This window comes from Gossypium hirsutum, chromosome A07, assembly GCF_007990345.1.
Source record: "Gossypium hirsutum isolate 1008001.06 chromosome A07, Gossypium_hirsutum_v2.1, whole genome shotgun sequence".
NCBI classification, from domain to species: Eukaryota; Viridiplantae; Streptophyta; class Magnoliopsida; order Malvales; family Malvaceae; genus Gossypium; species Gossypium hirsutum.
Genome location: NC_053430.1, coordinates 53,755,548 through 53,763,337, shown reverse-complemented (window position 1 = coordinate 53,763,337; position 7,790 = coordinate 53,755,548). Strand labels below are relative to the sequence as shown.

The 7,790-nt window shown below is 36.7% G+C and overlaps 2 non-coding genes across 2 annotated transcripts; one reads left to right on the top strand and one right to left on the bottom strand.

Annotated features, from left to right (window-relative positions):
- Positions 1-239: 239 nt before the first annotated feature.
- On the top strand, positions 240-346 carry LOC121203797 (small nucleolar RNA R71). The gene has a single exon (XR_005898734.1). It is a non-coding gene; the product is annotated as a small nucleolar RNA R71 (small nucleolar RNA).
- Positions 347-5,724: 5,378 nt separating this feature from the next.
- LOC121203847 (small nucleolar RNA R71) lies at positions 5,725-5,831 on the bottom strand. The gene has a single exon (XR_005898782.1). It is a non-coding gene; the product is annotated as a small nucleolar RNA R71 (small nucleolar RNA).
- Positions 5,832-7,790: the final 1,959 nt, after the last annotated feature.

Below are 7,790 nucleotides of genomic sequence, written 5' to 3'. Positions count from 1 at the left end.
AGAGTTCTACCTAATTAGAGAGCATGGTGACCGAATCGACGTTATAAACGACGACTGTTTTCATTGGCTTTTTCCTCATGACTTGCCACTGATAGTTATTCAGTGACATCTCCTCAATAAACTCATAGGCATCTTCAGGTGTTTTATTATTGATGGTTCCGCCAGCAGCTGCGTCAACCATTTGCCAAGTCGAAGGATTCAGACCATTGTGGAATGTTTGAACTTGGAGCCAAAGTGGTAACCCATGGTGAGGGTACCTTCTCAGTAAGTCCTTGTATCTGTTCCATACATCATAGAGGGTTTCTAAATTCATCTACATAAAAGAAGAGATATCATTGCGTAATTTAGCCGGCGAAAAATATTTTAGTAAGAATTTTTCAGTCATTTGTTCCCAAGTAGTAATTGTCCCTCGTAGTAACGAGTTCAACCACTGTTTAGCTTTGTTCCTTAATGAAAAAGGGAATAACCAAAGACGAATGTCATCATCAGAAACACCATTGATTTTAAATGTATCGCAAAACTCCAGAAAGTTTGCTAAGTGAGCGTTGGGATCTTCATCCTGCAAACCATCAAACTGAACAAATTGTTGTATCATTTGAATAGTGTTAGGTTTTAATTCAAAAGTATTTGCAGCTACAGCAGGTCTAACTATGCTCGATTCAGTTCCTGTTAAAGAAGGTTTAGCATAATCATACATAGTGCGTGGAGCAGGATTTTGATTAGCCGCAATTGCAAAAGGTAGCTGATTGTCTTGGTTTTCAGCCATCACTTCGATTGGGGGTTGAGTATCATCTTCTTGCTCGTTCTCTATGTTTCGTAAGCTTCGCCTTATTTCTCTTTGATTTCTGCAAACTGTACGATCGATTTCTTCATCAAAAAGTAATGGTCCTGACGGGTTTCTTCTAGTCATAAACTATAAAAACCTGCCAAGAGAAAGAAAAATTAAGTTGATAAATAATAATAATAATAAAATTAAATTAAATTGCAAGAAAAATAAATGGCTAAAGTAATAAAAATTGAGCGTTCCTAATATCTTAGCTCCCTGGCAATGGCGCAAAAAACTTGATCCCATGATTTCGTGATAGGTTTTAAAGATTTATAATTACTCATTCTTGAACTAACTATTATTGCGATGTAGGCAAGTGTACCTATCGAACAGTAGTATAGTTTTAACAAGATCGGATTGTCGAACCCAAAGGAACTAAAAGTACTAGTAATAACTGTCTTTCTATTATCTAGCCTAAGAATAAAGAGGTTTTGTTTCAATTAACTAATTATCTAAACTAAGAACTCGCAAAGAAAAGAATTGGGGAATTGCTTTTGGGGAAAATCGATTGACTTAAGACAATACCTAAGGAAAAATCCACCTAGACTTTACTTGTTATTCTAGCTCCAAATCAGACGATTTATTCATTCAACTTGTTCCATAGAGATCCCTAAGTTATGTTATTATCCCTATTCAAGACTAATAACGTCTAATCCCTAGATTGAATAACCAAGACTTTTCTCTAATTAACACTCTAGGGTTGCATTAACACGATCTATGGATCCCCTTATTAGGTTTCACCATAATCTGGCAAAATCTTGTCACCCTATGTCTAGGCACGCAATCAACTTCGCTTAATTATGACAAATGTACTCTTAGATAGGGTCTATTCCTCCTCTAAATAAGAGCTTGTCTTGAATTAGTATCTTGGGATATCAAAACAAGAATTAAGAACACATAATTAAGAACAAGTTAAATATTTATCATACGATTCAGAAAATAATAATAAGATTCGTCTTAAGTTTCATTCCCCTTAGGTATTTAGGGGTTTTAGTTCATAACTAAATAAGAAAATATCACAGAAGAATAAAGAATACAAAACATAAAGAAAACCTAAAAACTCCTGAAGGGAAATTGAGGAGAGATCTTTAGTCTTGATGATGAATCTGGCTTCTAAGATGGATCAATCGGTTTCCTTGGAGTAATTCCTTACTCCCTATTCTCCGTCTCCTTTTCTTCCTCCTCTAAGGTGTATTTATAGGCTTTGGAATGCCTAAAAGCCCTCAAAATTAGCCTTTTCTGAATTGGACTCAACTTGGGCTTGGCAGGGACACGCCTGTGTTCGATTACTTCAGGCCGTGTTTGAGCCTGCAAAATTGACACGGTTGTGTGGTCTGCCCGTGTGAGGAGGTCCAGGCCATGTTGATTTCGTACTTTGGCCCATTTTTTCTATTTTTGGCCTGTTTCTCGTTCCTTTCGCTCTTCTATGCTCTCCTAAGTATAAAACATGAAATTAAAGCATTAGGAGCATTGAATTCACCAATTCTAATGGGAAATCATCCATAAAATGCATTAAACATGGGATAAAATATGTATAATTTACGTTTATCATGGATCACCAGACCACTTCATCCGAAACTGTCCTGAATTAGAAGATAAAGAGAAAAAGCAAGATGTGAGGGAAAATAGTGCTCCTTCAAGGGGTAGACCACATAAGAACCCTGGAAGTGGGGCTAGCAGTAGAGGTGTACCAAGAGATGTTACAGTGGGGTCCAAGGGCAGAGCGCCTACTATGCCATACATGCCCGTGAAGAGGCAGAGTCTCCCGATGTGATTACGGGTACCTTTTCTATCCATGATATATCGATTGTTACTTTAATTGATCCGGGGTCTACCCACTCTTATATTTGTATGGAATTGATACTCCGTACGAGCATGCTAGTAGAGTCTACTGAAATTGTGATAAAAGTGTCAAACCCTTTAGGCAGACATGTGTTAGTTGACTTGTCCTTTGACAATTAGAGGTCGTTGTTTTTCGGCTAACTTGATGTTATTGCTGTTTAATGAATTTGATGTAATTCTGGGGATGGATTGGTTACCTTTTCATAGTGTTGTAGTAGACTGTGGAAGAAAAGTTATTAAGTTGAAATTTGAAGACGAGAATGTTCTTCAGATTGGACAAGATGAATCGAATAACCTATCTGTAATAATATCGTATTTGGTTGCTGAGAAATATGTTACGGTATACAAAATTAGCTGTAAATGATTTAGTACATGATTACCAATTAAATCAGGTAGATGTTTGAACAGTATATTTGAAAAAACATATATCAAGAAATAATAGAGTTAATACGCAAACAAATTATAACAAAATGGGTGCCCCCTCTTCAAACAAGCCCATAACAACTACAAAACAATGGCATCAACAATGATGGATAAATTTAGTTTCAAGGCTTTGTACTGAATACTCAAGTGTCTGAATCAAAGATTGAATCAATACCAATGGTTTGTGAGTTTATAGATGTGTTTCCGGAAGAGTTGTCTAGATTACCTCCAACTAGGGAAGTTGGATTTGGTATCGAGTTGGTCCCTAGTACGGCGCCTATCTGATCGTTCTTATAGGATGGCTCCGATGGAATTGAAAGAGTTGAAGATACAGTTGGAAGAGTTAACGGATAAGGGATTTGCGAGGCCGAGCTATTCACCGTGGGGTGCCCTGGTACTTTTTGTGAAAAAGAAAGACGGATACATGAGGTTATGTATCAACTATAAACAGCTCAACAAGGGAACTATGAAGAAAGAACAAGTATCCTTTGCCAAGGATCAATGTTTTGTTCGATCAGTTGAAGGGAGCTGTCATGTTTTCTAAGACTGATTTGAGGTCTGGCTACTATCAGTGATAAACCATAAATTATACATATATTTACCCCATGCTTGGCATACTTATGAATGATTTTTCCTTGGTTTTAGTGAATTTGATGCTCCTAATTCTTTAATTTCATGTTTTTATACTTAGGTGAGCTTAGGATAGCAAAAAGAGCGAGAAACGGGCCAAAAATGAACAAATTAGGCTTAAAACAGTGTTGCACATAGGCTAGGCACTTCGACACGGGTAGACCACACGCCCGTGTGAGGCACACAGGCAAACCACAAGCCTGTGTGTCATGGCCGTGTCGACTAGAAACGAAATAAGAATTGCACATGGTTTGAGCACTTGCACACGGGCGTGGCACACGGTCGTGTCCCTATCGAGCTCAAGTCTAGTTCTACTCGAAAAAAGGCCACTTTAAGGGTTTGGAAGAATTCTAAAGCCTATATAAATACCCTAAAAGAGGATTAGAGGGGACACGCAGAGTGGGAGGCAGAAAATATTCAAGAACAGCCATCGGAGTCACCTCGGAGCCAGGATCTACATTAAGACTGAAGATTTCCATCTAATTTCCTAGAAGTTCTTTGGGTTTATTTATGTTTTGTTGTTTTCCAAACTTTGAGATGTTTTCCATTATTATTATGAACTAAACTTCCTAAATACGTAAGGGAGATGAAACCTAAGATGAACCTTATTACTCTTTGATTTATATGATAAATATTTGTTCTTATTCTTAGTTGTAAGTTTTAATATTTGCTTTAATATTCTAGGATATTAATTCAGGTTTTTGATGTGCTTATTCAGTGGAGGAAAAGTTCCTATTTAAGAGTAGATCATTCATAATTAAGCGGAGTTGCATGCAATCCTAGTGATAGGATGACATAAATTTGCAGGATTAGAGTCAAAGCTAATGAGGGAATCCATAGATTGAGTTAATGCGACAATAGGGGTTTTAATTAGAAAGATATTTCGATTAATCAACCTAGAGTCAGTTGTTTTTAGTCTTGAAAGGGATACTAACATAAATCAGGGATTTCTACAGAATAAGTCAAGTGAATATATCATTTAAGTCAGAGGTAATAAGTGAAGTCTAGGTGAATTCTCTCTTGGGTATTGTCTTCTCCATTGGCTTTCCTATAGTATTTTCCAACTTTCATCTCTGTGGTAATCATAGTTAAATTAAAAAATTAGTTTAGTTTAAAAACATCCTTTAATTCTTAGGCTAGATAATAAAAAATATAGTAATTACTAGTACTTTTACTCCTCGTGGATACGATATTTCCGGTCTCACCATAACTATGCTACTGTTCGATAGGAGCGCTTGTCTTAAGTCGAATTTTTAGCTAATTTAATGACCATCAAGTTTTTGGCACTGTTGCCGGGGACTAAGATATTAGGAAGACTTAATTTTTATTACTTTAGCCATTTTTTTATTTTTATTGCAATTTAATTTTGTTTTTATTTACTAAATTTTCTTTTCCTTACTTCTGACAGGTTTTTATAGTTTATGACTAGAAGAAACCCGTCAGGACCTCTACTTTTTGATAGTGACATCAAAAGCACAGCTCGTAGAAACCGAAGAGAGATAAGGCGCAGCCTATGATACATAGAGGAAGGGAAAGAGGATGATATTCAAACCACAACCGAAGAGATAGATGATAATCAAAATAATCCGCTACCTCCTGTGGCTATTACGAACCTAGTAAATCAGGATCCTGCTCCTCGTACTATGTATGATTATGCTAAACCTAATTTAACAGGAGCTGGATCGAGTATAGTTAGACCTACTATCACTGTAAATAATTTTGAACTGAAACCTAACACGATTCAAATGATACAATAGTTTGTTCAGTTTGATGGTTTGCAGGACGAGGATCCAAACACTCATTTAGCAAATTTTCTGGAATTCTATGACACTTTTAAGATCAATGGTGTTTCTGACGATGCCATTTGCCTTCGGTTGTTCCCATTCTCATTGAGGAACAAAGCTAAACAGTGGTTAAACTCATTACTACGAGGGTCAATCACTACTTGGGAACAAATGACTGAAAAATTTGTACTTAAATATTTTCTGCCGGCTAAAACGGCTAAATTAAGGAATGATATTTCTTATTTTGTGCAGATGGATTTAGAAACACTTTATGATGCATGGGAGAGATACAAGGACTTATTGAGAAGGTGCCCTCACCATGGGTTACCCTTATGGCTGCAGGTTCAAACTTTTTACAGTGGTGTGAATCCCTCAACAAGGCAACTTATCAATGCAGCCGTTGGTGGAATATTAAACAACAAAATACTAGAAGAGGCTTACGAATTTATTGAAGAGATGTCACTGAATAACTATCAGTGGCAAGTTATGAGAACGAAGCTGACGAAAGTTGCTGGTGTTTTTAACCTCAACGCGGTTACTATGCTATCTAACCAGGTAGTACTTTTAAAGAAAAAGATTGATGGCTTGTATAATTCTACTCAGGTACATCCAGTGATGAGGTGTGATTCAAGTAGAGGAGGAGTACACAGAGATTATCCAACCTTCAACCCTAGCACCGAGGAGGAACAAGTTCAATATATGGGTAATAATAATTCTAGACCTCAAAATAACCCATACAGTAACACTTATAATGCAGGTTGGAGGAACCATCCCAATTTCTCGTGGGGTGGTCAAGGAAATCAAAGGCCACAACATCCCCCAGGTTTTCAACAACCACCTTACCAATAGGAAAAGAAGCTAAACCTTGAAGAGATGCTAATGAAATTCATCTTGGTGTTAGAAACTCATTTTCAGAATACCGAAACAGCGCTTAAAAATCAACAAGCATCGATTCAAGGGCTCGAAACTCAGATAGGACAACTTACTAAGTTGATTTCTGAATGACCACAAGGTAGTTTGCTAAGTAATACTAAAACTAACCCAAGGGAACAGCTTAATGCAATTACTGTTCGAGATGAAGAAGTGTTACTTGAACCTGAACCAGAACCGAGGCAAGGAATTGTGGTAAGTAAAGGTAAGGATAATGTGAACCACAGTGAGAAAAAAAGGGTAAGTAGAGAATATAAACCTCATGTGCCATACCCTAAGGCGACAAGGAAAGACCACATGGATGAACAATTTGGTAAATTCCTTAAATTATTAAAAAAATTACATATTAACTTACCGTTTATTGAAGCTCTTTCGTAGATGCCAAACGTAGTTAAATTTTAAAGGAGCTTTTAGCAAATAAGCAAAAGTTGGATGAGGCGTCGCATGTGGAATTAAACACAGTTTACTTAACCATTCTATAGAATAAGCTACCCAACAAATTGAAAGATTGAGGGACTTTTACAATTCCCTGTTTAATTTGTAGTTTAAATGTTAACAATGCTTTGGCTGATCTAGGGGCAAGTATTAATGTCATGCCCTATAAAATGTTTAAACAACTCGGTCTTGGGAAACCCAAACAAACTAGAATGAGCATTGAATTAGCAGACATAACAATTGGATTTCCTAGAGGTATTATTGAAGATGTACTGGTCAAAATTGATAAATTTATATTCCTAGTTGACTTTGTTGTCTTAGACATGGATGAGGATAGTGACGTATCTTTAATTTTAGGAAGACCCTTTTTAGCAACTGCTAGATCTATCATTGATGTTGGCACAAGTGAATTGATACTTCATGTAGGTGATGACACGATTACTCTCCAAGCTCGTGATTCTGCTAAAATATCTAGTAATCGAGATGATTCGGTTAATTTAAATAATGTTACAACTCAAACTTCTTTACAGGAGTCCCCTAGGAAGAACGTGATGGAGCATCATTCTAATCCATGCCACAAAAACGGAGCAACTCATGAAGAACTAAGGCTTCAGATCAATGAACTAGGTGATTAGTGAACACATGTTAAGGAGAAACCAAAAGCACACGAAAAATCAAAGAGACACCACGATGAGTGTAGGGATGAAACAAAGCGAATTAAAGTTGGGGATAAAGTATTGTTAGATGAAAAGGACCCTTGAATTGCTACTTCAGAGCTTAATACAAATGGAGAGACTCCCTTCACAATAATGAACATCTTCCCACATGGTACAGTCGAGGTACATACTAAATTCGAAACTTTTAAGGTAAATAATACTCAACTCACACCTTATTTTAGTAAAATTGATAGTAGTAGAGAG